Genomic DNA, 6,036 nt, shown 5'->3' on the forward strand with positions numbered 1-6,036 from the left:
TATATATATATATATATATATATATATATATATATATATATATATATATATATACACGTTTTTGAGAGATAGATAGAATTAGGATATATAAAACGTTCAGAATGCGCAAGCTTTTATAGGCATTTTTGTCCAGGACAGCTCCGCGAGCTGCGGTATTTTTGCACTACAAACTCCGCGAGTCGCGGAGTTCGTAAATTCAGCTCACACAAGTTTGGATCCTAGTCTGCCGACGGTTTTAATATATAAATATAATATATATATATATATATATATATATATATATATATATATAATTTATATAATTAATTATATATTATATTATATTTATATACATAGTTAACTTGTAATTTTTAGTCCGTTGCGTCGAGCGTTGAGAGTTGACTCTGGTCCCGGTTCCGGATTTTCGAACGTCCTTGCGTACAATTTAATATCTTGTACTTTGCGTTTTTAATCTTGTACTCTTGTAATTCTGAGACGTTTCTTATCAATAATTGGAGCCTCTTTGATTGTATTTTGTACTATTGAGCTTTTTGGTCGTTTGCGTCTTCAATTCGTCGAATCTATCTTTTGTCTTCACCTTTTATTATTTAACCGAATATCACTTGTAAATAGGACAATTGCAACTAAAAGCTTGTCTTTCTTGAGGAATAATGCTATGAAATATATGTTCGTTTTTAGCATTATCAATAATATATAGGTTAAACCTATAACTCACCAACATTTTTGTTGACGTTTTAAGCATGTTTATTCTCAGGTGATTATTAAGAGCTTCCGCTATTGCATACTAAAATAAGGACAAGATTTGGAGTCCATGCTTGTATGATATTATATAAAAACTGCATTCAAGAAACTTATTTTTGATGTAATATATTCTTATTGTAAACCATTATGTAATGGTCGTGTGTAAACGGTATATTTTAGATTATCATTATTTGATAATCTACGTAATGCTTTTTAAACCTTTATCGATAAAATAAAGGTTATGGTTGTTTTAAAAATGAATGCAGTCTTTGAAAAACGTCTCATATAGAGGTCAAAACCTTGCGACGAAATCAATTAATATGGAACGTTTATAATTAATATGAACGGGACATTTCAATATATATATATATATATATATATATATATATATATATATATATATATATATATATATATATATATAATGCATAACAAGTTTTTTTTTGAATAACAGGTATTCACCCGGTAAATTTTATAAATGATAAAAATATACAATGAAAATGTGTGGGTTCGAGTTTTATTTTATGAGGTAACGGTGTGAGTTGAAAATGTTGTGTTATGGTAGTGTGGTTGAAGTGTATGAGGAGTGTTGTGATGATATGGTAAAATAAGTTTGAAAATGCTACAAACAATTCTAATAAAAACAATGAAAATATAATAAAATTGGACCAATCAAAAAAGATCATGTGACATTGCTTCTTCCGTGGGGTTCATCCTACACCTTGGCCAAGCCCTAAAGTCACACGCCAATAACACATAAAATGGGCGTGGGTTTGTTGCCAACTCAGCACCCACGTCATGTGTCTTTATGCATAACATACACTCTAAGACTATTTCTTTTGGTGTGTGGTGTGAGTTGAGGTTTTTTTGATGACCTAGTGGTGTGGGTTAAAAATTTTGTTTGTATGGTGGTGTGGGTTGGAGCCTTGGTGTGAGTGAGAGGTGTGGTGATGATGTGATAAAATATGTTTAGTATATTCTATAATAAGAGTATAAACTATTAATAAAAACCCAACCAATCACAATTTTTCACAACTAAACTCACGATCATTTTCTTCTCTATTGAAATCTCAGTCACGTTTCCCACACCCCTTGAGCGACGCCCCATAACACAATAATGAAGGGCATTGCTTTTAGCCAAGTGGACAACCTACGACGTGTGTTGGCCTAGTAACAAACAACTTAATAGGTTGCTCCACACTCTTTTTGAAAGGTTTGAACATATTTAATGTAGCTCTAATATAATGTACATAAACATAAACACAATGGGCTTACATGCTCATACAACACATAAAACACAAGAGCTTAAACTTGTTTATTGAAGAGTATAATTAGATGTTGAAGTTATTCATTGGAGTTCTAGATATTAAGTTTTTTATTAAGTTATATGAATATGAATATAAAAATCTCTTTGAGTTACAAACATTTTTATTCTTTGAATCATCTAAATCAGACTACGTATGAATAATATATGAAAAACGGCGAAGTCGCGTTGAATCTGCGATTTGTCACTGTTTTCATCATATATTCTTCATGCGAGCTCCGCTTTTGTTGATTCAAAAGCCCAGACACTCGTAATTCAAAGAGCTACAAATTTCAATATTGTTGAGGGGGCCAAAGCCCCTTCCTTCCCTCACCAAGCTTCGTCCTCGCTTATTGTAGATGCATCGACTTAAATTCAAATTATCATCATTAAGGTAGTTATCAGCAAGTTATATTGACCTAACATGACGTAAAATTGCCATCCTAATTTCTAAAGACAAGTGATTGTGAGTTCGAGGTTTAACTCTATATAGGGATGAAAAAAGGTAGAAAAACATTATACGTTTAAACCACCTCTATCTAAAATGTTACATCAATATCGTATTAACGTTATTCACGACCACTAACATATGTAAACGGTACCAAAGGGCCATTGGCCTAGCGGTATCAAGGTGACCCCTTCAACTTATAGGTTAGGGGTTCGAATCTCGAGGTGGACATGTATATATTCGTTTTTAAATTCGTGTATGGTTGTATGTGTTTGCCTTTCAAAAAAACATATGTAAACTGTACATATCATAACTATCCTTCTTATCTTATACGGAGTAATAATCTTCAATATAATATAATCGTTAAAGGGAAAACGGAGTGGTGTAGTGCGGAAGTTAAGAAGCTCCCTTGACTATGATGTGAAATGAAAAGGTCAAAACGGACTACATACTTGATAAACATCTCATGGGCCTACTGACTAGATTTCTCAGCCCACATTAATTATCAACTTGGCCTACCAACTCAATTTAGGCCGAGTGATGGAAAGAGAAGTTTATACCATCAATTATTTACGTATACTGCATTTATTGGATATAGTGAATGTGATACGATCCAAGAGCATTTAGTGCTAAGAGCATTTGGTGTTGTCCGTCAGTTTTTAGTATTTTTAGTAATTTTTTTTTATGACTGAGTGTTGACCGGATTAACACTAGAAAAAAATACTAATAGTGAGAAATTTTAGTGTCTTGCTGAGAGGAAATATTATTTTTTATTATTATGTGATTATTTTTAATTATTATTTATTTTGTAGTTAATTATATTATTATAACTAAACTATTTAAGTAACAAAAATATAAAATATAATTATATAAAAGTTTCATTAATAAGAAAATAAAATACATGACACTTAAAACAACCAAATAAATTACGCCAAAATAAACTTTTACTTATTCGATAATCAAACAAACTACTACATATTCAATAAACTACTACTCCATATCCCCTGAATCCGATTCGTCCAAAGCTATCTCTCGGCCGATCTTCTCCTTTTCTTCTCAATCGCCCTCTTATCAATCTCATTCAAATTATCCGCATCAATCGCCAAAATCCTTAGTTGCGATTCCATTTTTATTTGACTATAGTAACTTTTTTTCATCATTTTAGCTTTTTCAAAATATACTTTCAAGATATATGCAAAGACTCGCGAGTTGATTCAAAGGGATCATTTGACGTTTTTTTCATAATTTTCCTTAAGCTTGTTGAGGATCTCGAGTTCCTTATATATATATATATATATATATATATATATATATATATATATATATATATATATATATATATATATATATATATATATATATATATATATATATATATATATATATATATATATATATATATGACGTAATATGAATATATAAATTATACTGTTGATTGCGTTTCCTTGGTACGATTCCAAGCTAGTCCAAGTCAACCTCAACTTTAAAGTATGATCCACAAACAATGTTAAGCAATCGATTTGAACTCAAAAGTTCTCTAGCACAATCAACCTGTACAATAGATATGTATACATACTGTATGTACAATAACCGTCGATTAGTATTGATATGGGGATATGCAAGTCACAGAGATTGAGATTGAGTGATTATGATTTTGATTTTGTTCGTTGGCGATTCCCCAAAGGTAACAATCAGATGATTGTTTTACGCCACCGAAGCAAATGATATAACATGATTGTGTTATTATGTGTGTATTTCTTGAATGTGGAATGTTTCCTGCATTCTATTCTATTTATAAGTGGGATGGAGCGACTTCCTATACCAGCTCGCTAGTTCCCAATGATTTTGGATCACTATTTGACTTTCCCTTTTAGTAAACCTGCAGAGGAAAGTGAGCTTGTCCCTTTCCTTTGTGGTACAGGCGTGCACCGAGCTTGGAATAGTTTCACTAGCTTGACTTTGTAATTGACCGAGGTTTTATGGGCTCTAAGATCACTATTGTTGCTCTGATTCCAGGACCTCGTTCACTGTAGCTAAAGTTTTCCTTCGCTCTATATATTGTGGCCAGATCCTCCGAAGCAAACTGCGAAGCTGGTAAATGGGCCGGAGGTGGGGTACACTATCAAGCCCCCCAGTTTAATTTTACGAAGCATTAATATCAACATATGAGCTTCGTTAAGTTAAACTTAGTAATAATTACTTTTGCTTCTGTGATTTGACAATTAACTGCACCGTTTAATACTCTTGTCCCTGAAATTACTACTTTACCCTTAATGAGAGAATCTTTTCTGTTTTGCTGTTGTGGGTACGATCGTCCAATGGGTTGTGGTTACCGAGAGTGCCCTGCAGTTTGATTTGACGGCCACCATTCTCTTTTTCTTAAGGTTTTAACGCCTCCTCTTCTCCATCTCATTTGTGTTTATCTTCCATTCAAACTTTACCTTTTGGAATTCTTTCTTCTTCGCATATCAAGGTACTCACAGTTTTCTTCTTACGTTTTTCTTTTTTGTTTATTTTTACCATGTCTAAACGTGGTACTAAGGCCTCTTTTAGCGATGTTAACCCCTCTTTGCTGTCGTATCTGATTGAAATGCTTGGTTTAAAATCTGGCGATATGGTTATTCCAGCTAGCGACAAGCACATCTTGAATCCTCCTAAGGGTTACATTGACGTGTATACCCAATTGTTCACTGAGTGTAACGTTAGGGTTCCTTTCTCTTCTTTCTTTCTCAGCGTTTTAGATTACTTTAAAGTGAATATTTCTGTTTTTCATCCCTTGGCAGTGAAAAAGGTTATGGCTTTTGAGGTAATGTGTAGGGCTTATGGTGGTGAACCTTCTGTTGATCTATTTCGCCGCTTCTTTCGCACTGGTGATACCGGTGATTGGATTACTGTTCAAAAGCAAAAAAGTAGGAGAGGTGCTCCTTCTCCTGTTTATTGCTTCGCTCCCCAATTTCCCGATGTTCGGAATTGGAAGTGTTCTTTTATCTTTTTGAAAAAATCCTTTTTGTTTCCGAAAGATTTTCCTTTTTTTTCTGATCCTGAAAGGGCATTTGTTCCTAAAGAATACAAAGATCCTATCCCTTTCATTTCTGAAGATGATGCTTTATTTAGGAGGATTTGTAACCACCTCATCATTCCTTCTACTTACCCAGATGCTATACTTTTTAAGTTAGGGATGACACCTGAATGGGAAGAGGGTACTGCTACTCCTGTGTTCTTTTATGGGGAGCAGGGTATGTTTCGTTTTTGTTTTTATATATAATTAGTTGCCTTTCTAACTGCTTACACTTATCTGTTGTGCCTTTTACAAAAATGTCTTTGAGGAATGTTGTCAAGGCCCAAGGGTTGAAGGAATATACTGTTGCTGTCCAAGCTCGGTCGACTGTTGTTAAGGATGTTGGATCCCCTACATGCTCTGGTTTCATGGAGATATCTAGCAAGCCAAGGGCTGATCATGTCGAAGTGAGTTCGTCAAAGGTTAATACGAAGGAAAAATCGAAGCAAATGGAAGCTCCCATTGATGTGGATACTCAAGATGACC

This window comes from Rutidosis leptorrhynchoides, chromosome 3, assembly GCF_046630445.1.
Source record: "Rutidosis leptorrhynchoides isolate AG116_Rl617_1_P2 chromosome 3, CSIRO_AGI_Rlap_v1, whole genome shotgun sequence".
NCBI lineage: Eukaryota > Viridiplantae > Streptophyta > Magnoliopsida > Asterales > Asteraceae > Rutidosis > Rutidosis leptorrhynchoides.